Source organism: Tachysurus fulvidraco, chromosome 19 (assembly GCF_022655615.1).
Source record: "Tachysurus fulvidraco isolate hzauxx_2018 chromosome 19, HZAU_PFXX_2.0, whole genome shotgun sequence".
NCBI classification, from domain to species: Eukaryota; Metazoa; Chordata; class Actinopteri; order Siluriformes; family Bagridae; genus Tachysurus; species Tachysurus fulvidraco.
This window is the reverse complement of record NC_062536.1, coordinates 4283985-4299508: the sequence shown is the minus strand read 5'-3', so window position 1 is coordinate 4299508 and position 15524 is coordinate 4283985.

Below are 15524 nucleotides of genomic sequence, written 5' to 3'. Positions count from 1 at the left end.
TGAATTGGGTCATCACTCCTTCTCTTTTTCAGTCTCCTCTCCTCGCTTCCCTGATCTAGTGTACCCCTGTCCTCACTAAGTGGTCCTAGCTGCACAAATGTGTTTCTCTGTTGTACAGGAGGCAATTAAAATGGATGGTGTCATTAGAAAAAGAAGAAGCCTTTGTTTTTTTGCCACACATACATTACAGAACAATGAAATTCTTTCTATGCATATCCCAGATTTGGACGTTGTGGTCAGAGTACAGGGGTAGCATGATGCAGTATCCTTGGAGCAGAGAGTGCTAACCCAACTTCCAAATCTGGGATATACATAGAAAGAATTTCATTGATCTCAGTTTGCTCAGGGGCCCAACAGTGGCAGCTTGGGGAAAGTTCTGGGGCTTAAATCCTGACCTTCCAAATCAACAACCCAGAAACTTAAAGATTACTATTATATATATATATATATATATATATATATATATATATATATATATATATATATATATATATATATATATATATATATATAGTTCACAATGTGTATGTATTTATCCCCAGTGAGCAAGTCTGAGGAGACTCAAGCAGCAATGGCAAGGAAAAACTCCCTTACATTGGGGGTGGGGGGGGCATAGAAGCCTTTATTATCACCACATATACATTACAGCACAGTGGAATTCTTTTCTTCACATACCCCAACTGAGGAGGTTGGGGTCAGAGTGCAGGGGCAGCTATGATACATCGCCCCTGGAGCAGGGAGGGTTGAGGGCCTTGCTCAAGAGCCCAGCAGTGGCAGCTTGGCTGTGCTGGGCATTGAACCCCAATCCTCCGATCAACAAGAGCCTTAACCAGCTGAGCCACCACTGCCCCCAATTGGTAAAGGAAGAAACCTTGAGAGGAACCAGACTCAAAGGGGAACCCATCCTCATATGGGTGTCACTAGAGGGTGTGATTACAAATATACAGTCAAAACAAATGTTGTATTGGTGTAAGGATCAGATGGAGTTCAGATCTCCTCTTTAGTATCACAGAGTCCAACTGGAGCTGGTAGATCTATAGGACAATGTCTATTACTATCCTATCCATTGCTATCCAATTTTATGTCATTGAAATAATTGCATCAGACAGAGAAAAGTATAACTTTAAGAAGTAAGAATAACTTTCTGAAGTTAAGGAAAAAAGGAAGTGTGATGGAAAAAACTCCCAGTATGTTGCATGAAATGATATGTAGTGTTTATCTCTACCACTAGGTGGAGGTACCAACACAAGCAAGTATAAAAGCCGAAAAATATTATAAAGTGGAGAAGAGTTTTATTTCTTTTTCTATGTTGAAATATGAACTGCTTAAGATTGAATGTGCAAGATGGAAATGATCAAGTCTGTACCTTCAGTACGGTTGTTCTAGTGTGCACCTATAAAATGGACAATATTCATGATAAGGATGTTTGCTATAAAGTTTAGTGCAGCCACAGTTCTTTCCTGTCCCATTTATTTAGATTTTATTTGTCATCTTTTATGATCTCAGAGATAGCTTTTTACATATGTATGAAGGAGGCAATATGTAGGCTACGGAACAAGTGCAGCAGTTGTTTGATGATAACGCTTTCACCTGAGCCCGAGGACTGGCATGAAGAACCGAGAAAGCCTCTTAAGGTGCTTATGAGCCTCGTTTTGTGATTCGTCAATCATTTAGTAAAGCTGTGTGTGAACATACAGTATTCATAGTCCGGACCAAAATAAAAATACCTGCAACATTTCGAGTATAATGCTGATATTCTTTGTTCTCAGGTGCATATGTTGATGAATACCGATCACATTGGACTGCTGAGGATTTAGTGTTGCACCAGAAAATTTATATAGATAGACTTTACATTGCAAAAGACAAGTCACACATTATTTCTAGGAACATGGTGGAAGATGTGTATTTCTATATGAAATATTTCCAGTGCTGAAAGCGCTGTTTTTATTTATAACTATCTTGAGGCTGAGGCAGAAGACAGAAATGTTCAGTTCTGGGGAAACATACTGTATGTGATTCCACACTACAAAGAGAACTAGCACTTAGTATGTAATGATGTCTCTGCCTCTTCAAGACATTCGCTTGGTGGAGGATTGACAGGCAAGGAGCTCTGTGACACATGGGTTTCCACGCTTCCGTGAGGATATTCGTAGCATGCAGACTGAGCTGTCAGAGTTGAAAGAGATTGTGCTTAAGCAGCAGGCTCAACAGGACCTGATTAGCAATTCCCTCTAATGCTTCCCTTTTTTCCAGACTAACTGCATTTTCATGAATACCACATTTCTTGTAAATGGTACTTTATTTTTTATTTACAATTAAATGTACTCAGAACCAGCTTGTTAAACAGGGCTATCTAAAGATCTTATTTAAATACGGTTCAGAGCAATATAAAGTAAATTCCCACTACTAATTAGGGTCCAAATGATTTTGACAGCCTGTGAGATGTGGTATATAAATAAGACTTTCCCTTTCATGACATGTTAATGGGTTTCTGTGACATATCATTTGAAAGCCCATTTCCTTTAATAAAGTGACCAAAGGGGCTAGTGAGGAAGGTAAAGTAGGGATGGGAACACAAAATGGCTAGACTCTGATCATTAATATTTGAAGGTGAGGATCACATTCACGGTTCTCACCTCTGCATTCACTCACTGCAGCTGCAGAAGATTTAGCCTAAAATCAGGTTAATTTTTTTTTGATAATTCCTCCTAGTCTACACAAACAGCTATAGTAAATCACTGTAGGACTGTAGATTTGAACCCTGATGAATAATAACGGGCTCCACTGTCTTTTATAGCTTGCTGAATATATTTCTTTCACTAATCTATAATTCATATTTCAGAGGTTTTTCTGCAAGGGCCAATGAATCAGGTCAAGGTTATCACCATGGAGACTAGGACTCCAGTAGCACCTCGTGTGCCAGGTTTGTGCTGAGCAACTAAGCATCTGCTCATTGTACTGCACGCCTGCTTGTTGCTTAGAGTTACATTACATCAGAGATTCATTCAAGTTCCCCTGACCAACCTGCTAGCCTTATGCTAATGAACCTTCAATTAAAAATTAGCTTGTGACCTACAGTATGTCAGTGTGTAGTTGCCAGTTTTTTTTCCAATACTGCTTTGCACACAGTATCTCTGTGAAAAAATAAGTAATTAAAAAAGTAATAAATAATCAGATTTTGAATTTTTTTTATTATAAATACTTACATACACTTACTATTACATACTACTATATAATACGTATTATTACAGATTATTACAATCTTATGGAGCATACATTTATCAATCACAGAGAAAGTGAAAGGGGTGTTTAATTTAGATTTAGATTATTTAGATTTATTCTATGTTCAAAGCTGGCTTCTATGTTATGATGTTCTATGTTATGATTCTATGATATACCAGTCAACCTATATATATATATATAATTACAGATTCCCCAAGTTTCACAATCTATAGTAGTTTTTAACTCATTATTAACATTACCAGAAATATCAATCCTGGTAGTGTTTTATTAGTTATTCAATTGCTCTAAATATATGCTCATGACTATTAACGAAAAAAAAAACCATATCATTTTCAGCCGGGCGGCACGGTGGCTTAGTGTTTAGCACGTTTGCCTCACACCTCCAGGGTTGGGGGTTCGATTCCCACCTCCGCCTTGTGTGTGTGGAGTTTGCATGTTCTCCCCGTGCCTCGGGGGTTTCCTCCGGGGACTCCGGTTTCCTCCCCGGTCCAAAGACATGCATGGTAGGTTGATTGGCATCTCTGGAAAATTGTCCGTAGTGTGTGAGTGTGTGAGTGAATGAGAGTGTGTGTGTGCCCTGCAATGGGTTGGCACTCTGTCCAGGGTGTATCCTAGCTCGATGCCCGATGACGCCTGAGATAGGCACAGGCTCCCCGTGACCCGAGAATTTCGGATAAAGCGGTAGAAAATGAGTGAGTGAATGAATCATTTTCAGCCTTACTCCAGTATAAAGGCCTGCAGAAGAGGAAACATCATGCCCTTCCAGCTATTTTTTTAGTATTTAAATTTCTCAATTTATAAGATCTTTTTTTTTTCAATTACATTTACTACATATAACCCTTTAGCCTTGGGTCCAAATGTGTAATTGTCATTATTAAAGTAGCGGTTTAGGTACTGAGGTCATAACAGATGTCCTCTCATCTGACAGTCAAGCCTTCTGTGATGCAGCTATCAGACAAGACATTGCAAAAGTGTAATTAATAGATCATAAGTACATTTACATTTACAGCATTTAGCAGACTGTGTGGATAAAAATGGTGGATAGTGGTTGTAGTGAAAAAACTGTTATGAGCATGTCATATTAGCAACATTTGAGGAAAAGGAGAGCTGATTGTCCATGGTTACCCCATGGCAAAAGGGAAGATCAGATTGTTATGTAGTCAAATTGCAAGATATTGACCTGGTGATGAATCACCTGCAATGACCAGCAGTTCAGTTTTGCTGGGATTGAGTTTCAGCTGATGAGCCATCATCCAGGATGTCCACCAGACATACTGAGAACCAAGCAGAAGCTGTGGTATCTAAAGGAGGGTGGTAGCAGATAATTTGCCTGTCATCAGCATAGCATCAGCATAGTGGTAAGAGAACCCATGTGAGAAAATAACTTCACCAAGAGAGTGAGTAAATACAGTGGGAAAAGGAGAGGACCAAGTGCCGAGCCCTGTGGGACACCAGTAGAGAATCTGTGTAGAGCAGATGTCACTCCCCTTCATATTACCTGATATGAGTGACCTTCCAGGTAGGAAGCAAATTACCATGCTGATCCAAGAAACCCTAGATTCCTGAGTGTGGACAAGAGGGTTTTGTGGTTGACCGTGTCTAATCCTGCTTAAAGGTTGAGGAGGATGAGGACAGATGTCAGCTTGGACATTTAGCGACATGTAGATTCTCAGTGACAGCCAAAAGGGCAGTCTCTAAGGAATGTGTCACTCTGAAGCCAGATTGATTTGGATCTTGGAGATTGTCCTGTGGGAGAATTTTTAAAAGAAAGAGAAGTAGTGATACGTTTATTTCATCTTGTTGCAACCCATATAAAAATCCTAAAGGAGTCTGATAAGAAACCTGTACAGGACAATAATGAGAATTGATATACTTTTTGCCATTTTTATATGATTTTATATGATTAGGATGATAAATATCCTGTAGCAGCACTTCTACCCCTTTTATTAATGGAATCCAGCTCTATATGGGAATTCAATGTGTTTTTTAGAATCCGAAAGGTGCAGTTTGACTGAACTAACATTGTACATAGAATATCAAGTTATGTACTGAACAACCTGCAGTAACATCAAACACAATATGGGGGCAGCAGAGAGAATAGTGCTTATGTTCTGGGTGTTGTTCAGAAAACAAAGAATAAAGAGCCAGCAAAACCTACCTATGTAATTATGTATACTATATTAGACATAGCACTAACAATTCTAAACATTTTTCCTTATACAGTTTATTTTGTACAGAGCAAAGGCATTAAAATACTCTGAAACTGAAACAATTAGAAATAACTTTCCAACTAAAAGTCATTATTTCTAATAAAATACAAGTAGCATTCAAAAATAAGTAAATAAATAAATAAAATCTTGATTTTTTTTTTTGATCAACAAACTGAACTTTTAGGGTGTGTAAATTTCTCTTCTTCACCTCTTAGTACTACAATATTAAAATGCTTTATAATGAGAAACATTTGGGGCAAATTTCAACTTTTTGTCGGCAGATTTAATGGCTGTTGACATAAAATCACTCACTGATCAGAGGGATCCCTGTTGGTGTCCTGTCAGCATTGTTTGAATATATCCATGTCAAGTCAAGCATTAAGAAGCAGAGGGAAGAAAACTGCTTCTCTTGGACATTTTAGTTGTAATCCAAATTTCAATAAACAGGTAAAACCTGATGTAAGTTAATCATATATCCGGCTTGCAAAATAAATATGAATATCATCCATCTTATAGGAAAACAGTAGTGTTAGACAAATCAATACGAGCACCAGACACACCTCATATGCTTGGTGTGATCTGAATTATTCAGAAGGCAAAGTCCCCAGCCTCTACTTCAATACAAAGCCTTATTTCAATAATGAAATTATTTATAATCGTTTGGATGCTGTAGTTATTAGCTTTCAAGCAGCTGGCAGCAATAAGCAGCTTTGGTTTAATAACCACATTGCCATGCAACTCACAATCACAGATCCAGTGTTCTGTGTGCATGTGTGCTGGTTAATGTCACTGCAGCTTGTCCTTGTGATTGAGGTCACAGGGCTGAAGTGATTCCACACAGACCAATTAGAATGTCCAAAATCTGGATTTATGTCAGCTTCTTTTATGATAGCGCCCGGACGTACTGTAGCATTACATCACTGCAAAAATAACAAGATCGTTTTCAGTGTTCACTTCGTTTCCGTAAATATATTTAAATATAAATGTAAAATAAAATCATTTGTAGTATGATCATTTGTGGTATGTTCATTTGCAAAAGAAGGGTTAATGGTTTAGCCTCTTAAGGATGTGCATTCATAAACATAAACACGGATAAGTGTGAAAAAAAGACATTGAGATCAGGACATTGTGGGAGCCAAACCATCACTTCCAGGACTCCTTTTTCTAAACTGAACATAGTTCTTAATGATATTGGCTGTATGATTGCGGTCATTATCCTGCTGCAGAATAAATTTGGGGCCAATCAGATGCCTCCCAGATGGTATCGCAGCATCGAGGACACCATTTAACCTGACCACCTCCAACTCCATTTGCAGAAATGCAGCCCCAAATTTGGAATAAACCTCCACCATGCGTCACTGTTGCCAGCAGACACATTACTGGACCACCATCCAGCCCTTCAGCAAACCTTGATCCTTTTCTGCACCCCAGTTCCTATGTTTTTGTGTATAGTTGAGTTACTTAGACTTGTTTCCTCATTAAATGTATGGCTATTTTTGAAGACCACTTCCAGCCAGACTTCTTTAGACAGTAGATGGGTGTACCTGGAGCCCACTGGTTTCTGCCAGTTCTTTGCTGATGGCACTGCTGGGCATCTTCCGATGTTGCACGTTGTGTCTTTCATCTGCTGCATGAAGTTGCCTTGCCAGAGCCTTAACATTGTCCATTTCTTCATGCTTCGACAAAATAGAGAGAGTCTGGCTGTTACCCAGGTTTAACATCGCTTTTATCTTAAACATCCCTGCTAGTCCAGATGGTTCATAAAGCAACAAACACAGTACAACTATCTCTGTTTCCACACCTCACACACCTCCCTACTGCTGAAAAACAAGCACAGAAGTGTGTGTACACAAGCACAAGACAAATCCGAACTCTCTTGGAACACAAGACAAAACCAAAATAAACCTTTTTGGCATTAATTCAGCTTGTTGTGTTTGGAGAAAGAAGGGTTGCACATATGATTCCAAGAATATCACACCCACAGTGAAGCACGAAGGTGGGAGCATCATGATATGGAGCTGCTTCTCTGCAAACACTACTGGGGTGTCAAAGGAAAGGAAACATGAATAGAGCAATGTACAAGGACATATTAGATGAGAATTTACTCTCCTCTGCCAAGAAATTGTATCTGAGGAGAATAAGATAACGACCCCCAATATGCAGCTAAAATAACTCAAGACTGGTTTCTAAAAAAGAAGGTGCCAATTTCCTGACTTTTATTTATGGAGGCTTTTAAAATTGCAAGTCCTTCAGAGGGTCCATTTCTTGATGGAATTGAAGATGCTTTCACAAGTGGATTGAACTTATTGAACCACAATCCTGTCGCTTCATAACGGTTGGTATACAATTCAGTAAAAGGCTTCGTATAACCCGTTAGATCCAATTTAAAAAAAAAACAGGCTACTATGTAAAGTCTGTAATTTCATGCACATCATTTTTCCAGTGCACTTGTGCTGTCTTTTTCTCTTTGGGCTAGTTTATACTTTTTTTTTTACTGAAACATATTTTCAGTTGCAGTACAGAGAAGTACCTTATGCTTAAGTGTGCAGAGAAGGGGATTATGTTCACTTCTCCCAATAGCTTACAGCATCATTTTAGCTCTGTGTATCAACCAGACTTCAGGTGAATGCTAACTAGTTGAGGTGATGTAGAGGAGTGATGAATACCTGCAAACACTCTGATGAGATGTGCCTTTCTGCTGCAGGTGTAATCACATATTCCATAATAGTGTTGCCCTCAAATACAGCTCAAGTTCTCCATTCAATAAGCTTACCTCAAATGACAGTTACAGCAGTTAGAATATTACTAAAGCTACTGTATCTCTCCTAACCAAATCAAAGGTTTTATTAGTGTTGACATGACTGTAGAACCGAGGATGCATATTGTAAACCAACACTACTGTACTTTACACACAGAGACGGCACGTGCACCCATGGCACATTACTGTACGTACCAGAACAAGATCATAAGGTCATAGTCCTGGTCATGGACCAGTTTCAATATCAGTGACCCGTTTCCTTCGAAACTATTTTATTTTAAGATAAAATCATCACATTGCATCTGGCAGAGCGGAATATATTGCCATGGCAGTGGTGTTATGAATTGGTTAATGCATATTTTCACTTTTTTTCTTTTCACTTTGAATTATAATGAATGCAGAGCTGAATGAATGCAAACTACTGTATATTCCATATTGGTTCTATGTTAAAAAGACTAACAATCATTATGAACACACACACACACACACACACACACACACACACACACACACACACACACACACACACACACACACACACACACACACACACACACAGGCAAGAACAAAGATAGTGCATACAGCACATCTTAATTAATAATGACCGTTTATGTATTCATTTTCTTTTCAGTTTCTCATCTGAACCTGATACATTAGCTGAAAAAGTGCAGATATGAACTGTCTTTTACACGGACATACTCTCACACATACTGTGCACACAAGCACTCGGCCCCATCCTTTATGTATCATTTACTGATCGGTTCTTACATGTTATTTTTGTCTTTTACATGCATGTTTCCAGCTCATGTAACACTTTCTCCTACTTGCTTTATCTGTCAATGTCCAATTCACAAAGCACTGCTATGACAACCACACATTCTCCCTTGTTTACCCAGCAACAGCCCATTCCCACTGGCGAGCATGACTCACTACCATAGTCTATCAAGGACTAAAATGACTCCTACATTATGGAACTGGAGCCATGTTCACAGAGATGATGGTCATATATTTATTACAGGTGGGGAAAGTGAGATTAGGATACCTTGATTACTGCATCAGCAATATGAATGAATTGTTTCTTTTGAAACTCAGAGACAAACTGAGGACATTTTCAATTACAGGGATGTGCTGCAGGTTATTAGGAGTGATGTTGAATCAGATCGAGTAGTTTCCAGCCTTGATTTTAAATTGAGCAGGGCATTAGAGGCAGGAGTGGTGTTGATGATGAAGGACAAACCGTGTCACAAACCTGCACATCTCTTCTGTTACAGACAGTTTTCTTTAACCTCGCTTCTAATTAAGAGCTCAGTTGTCTGCGGACTGTGGACATAGAATTCCATGATGTACAATTAACTTGTGTGATTAATATCTTTTGTGACTCTGCTTTAAATTGATGAGATGAGAATGTCATATTTTATAATAGGCTGAGTCTCTATTTAATATTTAAGCTCTGCAGCATGGGGATCTGTAGTGTCCATTGAGCTTGTGTGACGAGTTTCTGGAGCGTTCTGTTCAGGAACCGAGACGTCAGTTCCTTGTTGTGTCCTCAGGACAGGCTGGCATTGTGAATACACTGCAGATATCCTTCCCATCGGAGCTTTGAATGAGATTGTAAGGACTGATGTGCGCTAACACCTTCCACCCAGGCCACACATCACACAGCGGCTATTGTTCCTGGCCTGGCATGTGACCCTGACAGTGATGCAAATGAGACGCCTTAGTTTGACCTTTCAGAGAACTAGCTATATGATCCAATTTAAAATAAATATAGTGAAGGCATTGTCCTCAGGACTTTGTAAGATTGAGGTAAACAGCTTTGATGACCTTAGGATGTTATATGATGCATCGAATGTGTTTGCTCAGAAAATCAAGAGCTTCCTTGTTATATCTATGCCACAGGATTTGTGACTGTTTGCTGAACAGAGAGCTTTTGAAAGAAAATAGAGGCGTGTGTGTGTGTGTGTGTGTGTGTGTGTGTGTGTGTGTGTGTGTGTGTGTGTGTGTGTGTGTGTGTGTGTGAGAGAGAGAGAGAGAGAGAGAGAGAGAGAGAGATGAGATAAGATGAGATATGAGATAAAAAGAAAGAATGAAAGAATGAAAGAAGATGGAGAACATTTTGTTCTGTAATAAAAAAAGTGGAGGATTCTGATACACAGATGGCCAGAACAATGAAAATGTGTCAAATGGACTTGGCACATTGTGTTCTTTCTTCTCTTTCAGCATCAATCCATCTTTTAAATGTCCTCAACATGACAGCATAGGTGACAGAAAATCAACAGTTCTATTCAATAGAAAATATGTGTTTTAGACGAGACCTTTGAAAAGATTTTCATAAAAAGAAGTTTTAATTTTTGTTGTTGTTTTTTGATCTTTAGTAAAAAATACAGATAACCGAATGCTTAAAGATTTCAAAACAAAAAAGATTCTGTTTGGGAAAAAAATCGTTTAAAGCTAGAGGAATGACAAGGGCTCATCTCTGTGTGAGAGGAATTTTGAGAATTTTGATATGAAATGAAGGAAAATAAACTCCTTAATAGATTTCTTTCAAAAACCGCACTAGTAAAAATAGAAAAAATAGAAATATAGTGTAACTCAAACTTTTGGATTTGGATTTGTAGATTGTGTTTATTTGTAGTCAGCAAACATGAAACACAAAGACAAAAAGACAAAAAAAGAACAACATCTTAGAGCGAGAAGGAGAAGCCGAGAAACCGAGTGCTGTACAAGCCGTGACTTAAATACTAGCACTCGTTAACGTGAACGTGAATCAGGAGCGGTGATGATGGGAGGCGTAGATTCTGGATAAACATGACAATATATTTGAAGGGGCTACAGAAACTGAGGGTGACACAATGTCAAGCTCAAATTTAAATTGCACAAAGCTTCAGAAGCTTCCATCTAGTTGTGCACAAAGAGCAGAATAACAGTGTTGCTGCCCCTTTAAGAGAAAAAGGATGTTTATAGAACAGTACATCTGTGACACGTTTATGTCTGTCAAATGTCGTATATACAGTATGTAAATGATTAAAAAGTAGTGTCAAAAAGTCTCTCTAGAAACAAAAATTCTCTATAGGCAGAAACAATATATGGATCAGACTCACTGTTTGCCCAGATGTACTATAGTCGATATCATACGCAGTATATGTGGATTTTATTTATGAATAAAAAAAGATAATTAAGTTATTGATAAAGTTATTAATGTAAAGTTTACAGTCTATTTTTTTAAACCTCTCTCAAGGTCATGTAAGGATGTTTTTCCTTTTGATATCTATGGGAGAATTAGATAGTGATACCGTATCACTAGACAGCAATACAGTCCGGCATTAGAAGCTTTGTTGTGCAGGGACAGCCATTGGGAGTGATACGGGATGGTGTTGCACGGCCTGCATGTTCACATGGCTTTCTATAAGACAGGATGTGATGTGGGTGTTACTTGCAGTTCGGATATTTGTGTGACGAATACGTCTTCAGCTCCGGTGAACTCGACTGGGTGTGAAAGATTTGCTGTAGGAAAGTGTCAGGGAAGGAAATCTTTTTCATTTCAAAAGGATTTTCTTTGGAAGACATCAAGCATGAATTGTAGACGTGTAGATGAACAGGGCACAAAGATTCCTTCACTTGTTCTAACATATTCAGATTTCCTGTAGAACCTTTACTTATGCATTGATTTCAACCGGACCTGAAGTTCATTTTTAAAATCTTGTTACCCCTAAAAAGTTATCCCTAAAAAGTATACTACAAGACTCTTCTCTGTTCTGTCACCAAGGTGGTGTGATGAACTTCCCCTAGAGGTCCGGACAGCCGAGTCGCTGGCTATTTTCATGCGGTGGTTGAAGGCCTACTTATTCAGGAAACACTTCAACTAGCAGCTTCATTTCCAATCTTTTGCATTAAAAACAAAACAAAACAAAACAAAAACTTTGACACTTTTTCATTGTAACTTTGAACAAATGTTTTAAACTCATGGTATCTTAAGTATGTAACTTAGTGAACCAGCATTAATGTATTCAATGTTAGAGATTTAAGCACTTATGTACGTCGCTCTGGATAAGGGCGTCTGTCAAATGCTGTAAATGTAAATGTAAAAAATTAAAAAGGAAGAAAATCACATTCAAAAATTTGAATACCCAAAGAGGCTTGTGTACTTCTTTATTCTGATCTGATAGAAAAACAGCAAATGAAAACTGGCCAATTCTAAAAGAAACTGATTATCAGCATGATTCAGCTCAAACTCTCTCAGCACTTGAGGTAAAAGAAATCAATCGCTGTACTTATACATGAGCTTTGAAAGCATCTGTTCTAACACTGATGCGGAACAAATTGCTGATTAATTTAGTATATCGTCTAATTTCTATCAAATTAGTGTATTTAAATTGGCGGGACAAATTGTGTAAGGGCTTTTCTCTGTTTGGATGATGATGACGTGATGGAACAGGTTCATTGCAGACATTTTGACGGTCAGCATCTGATTACAAATTGAAGTGACTTTTAATCAGCTTGCTGTGGTGTCTATATATATATTACACTCAGTTAGGTTTTAGACATCTTTAGGGAGACTTTAGGGATTTGTTAAACGTTCTTTTTACCCAACATCTTTGCAGGTAGATAGGCCTTGTTTTATGGAAATATAATATTTGTGTCTACTTATGTTAGACATGTCAGAGTGTCCGATTATTGGCAAAATATAAAACCACAGAGTTTTATATTCGACAAGGTACCTGGGACTCCCTCAAACATGGGCTTGTCCATGGTAAGTTATATTATTTGTGCTGAACCTGTTTCATCAGCCACTTTGGAGAGCTCTGTGTTTATTGTTAAGGATCAATAACACAGACACTGAGTCTTGCTTTTACTTTGAGCAAAGGCTATTGAACTGCAGCCCCTCAATCTAGACCAATCAAGCAGGACTCATAAGACTCATGAGGCATGATAGGTGAGGAAGCCTGAAAGAACAAATGTTTTTGTCTTGTGATAAGGTGTTTGGAGAGGTGAGAGGTGGACGCTTGCAGCCACAATGAACATTTATGTTAGAATTTAGGGTTGGGGAGATATTGGAGACAATTATATTAGTAATATATTAATAAACCATATACTACGTGGTATAGTAATAGGGTACAGTTTTACGTATGTGCTCTTAATTGAGAGATGTTGATTAAACATTTTATCCAGGAAAATGAAAATAGCTTAGATGGACTACTGGTTTATAATGTAAATATTTGGCCAATATTATATAAAGGTCATTTTAAAGTCAATAGTCTGTCATCCGACATGCAGATTTCAAGCAGTTTCGAGGTGATTAAAAATTCAATAGCCATTTTTTTTGCCAGCATCTGTATGGATCCACTATGTGCTCTGCTTCAAGCAGAAAAATACTCCCAGTTCCAGATACCTCGTGTTCACTCACTGTAATGAATTGAGTGCAAGAGGTTAGACAAGAGGATATCTGAGTTTAGATGAAGCTGTACAGATCAAAAATAGAAAGGGGAAAAAAATTAAGCACTGCTTTTAGATCACATCACAGAACCCATATATTACTACCGCCAAGTCTAGGAGACAATGTCATTATCTACAGTTCAAAAGATCTTAAATGAAATTAAATCATGAGAGCAGGAAAGAGTGTGGATTTATATGAAGATGCTCTTTAATGAAGACTAAATTTAGAACCTTTCCGAGTACAGTATCTCATAATCCATGATGTCTTGATGTTCGCAACGTTGTCTTGGAAACTGCAGTTCTTCAAAATGTAGCTTCCTTTTCAGAAGAAAACGTGGGTTTATTTCTACAGTTTCCATGTTCTGTGGCCCAGGAACAAGTTGTCTAGCAGCAGGGAATGTCAAGCATACTCCACCCTAATGCTAAAGCCGAGACAATTCAATGCAGTGACATTTGATGGGATCTCAGACAGTCGGTGGCATTTCTGAGTAAAATAACAGGTTTAGTCACTGTCAGGAGTGTTCATTAGAAAATGTTTTCATTCTCTATAAGCAAGCAACAACACATTAGATGGTAAGATATGCATAAAAGAACAAACACATACGCTTATGTACAGCAGTGCCTTCAGTGGGAATAGGATATGTCCTCAATAGCCATTATGTCCTCTATAGCCATATGACCGATGGATTTCAATGCATTTCTTCAAATGGTGCAAATTATTTTCAATTGTGCACACAATTTAGTACCCATAATTTTACCTACGATAATAGATCAGCTGAACATGCAGTAACTAATAAACATTTTTGGCCTTGTCAGAAGTGGATAGAATATGTTTTTTCTTTATTTTTATTCTTTTTTCCTCACATAATTTTGATTCAAAATGCAGTACATTTCGTAGACAAAAGAAATAAGTATAGGTCTCTATTCTTGGCTGACTGACTCTAAAACGCTTCTGACGGACGCTTGAAGTTAGTGCTGATATTTTGACACAAGAACAAAGTGGACATGCATTGCTGAGTCGGTCTATAGGGAGACAGCTCAAGAGTTATAAATAAACCCAGAGTCTGAGAAACAATTTAAAACGAAGCAACATACATCAGGATTCACGGCTGCATGCCAGTGGTTCTCACAGTACCAGTGTATAGTAATCAGCACTGTGGAAAAAAAAATATCCTTACACCTTTTTATTGTTGTATTTTTTCTTTCTCACTCTCTGGAGAATAGGGTGATGTCACAGAAAGCAATAGTCGTTTAGCACTCTGTCCCTGTATCCATATCGTTCCCCAAGGGCATCTGCTTTTCAGCAGTAAGACCTGCATGTATTTGCTGTCATAGTGGATTCAGTAATGGTTCTACACCTGTTCTGCCAAAAGGGAACTGACACGGAGAATGAGACGCTAAATTCTTAAGCGTGAGCCTTTCCCCGATATTAAATCAAATCACGTCAATATGCCATTGTTGTGGAGGGAGTTAACATGGCATGTGAGCACTGCAGGTGAGGCTGGCTTGTACAGTGGAGGTTGTTATTTAGTGACTAGAGATCAATAAGGAGTGTGGTGCACGGACCAGCCACCTCGCTAAACTCTGCACACAGACAATGTGTTTTTCTCACTAATGAAAAGAAGAAGAAAGTCTGGCTGGTGCAGCTCTGGGTAGTCTGACTCTGAATAGTGCTGTGCCATTACCAAGGCAACAGTGTTTGGAGTTGTCACGGTGATGGGGGAAGGGCAAACGACACAGCTACTGATGTGTAATTACCGAGAATGAGTGCTTCAGATAGCCTAATGCAATTAGATGCACCAAAGAGAATGGGAGGTGCTGTTTGTGCCGGCGGAGACGACGACTTCTTAATTGGTGCAGTTGCGTTACTCTTATATATT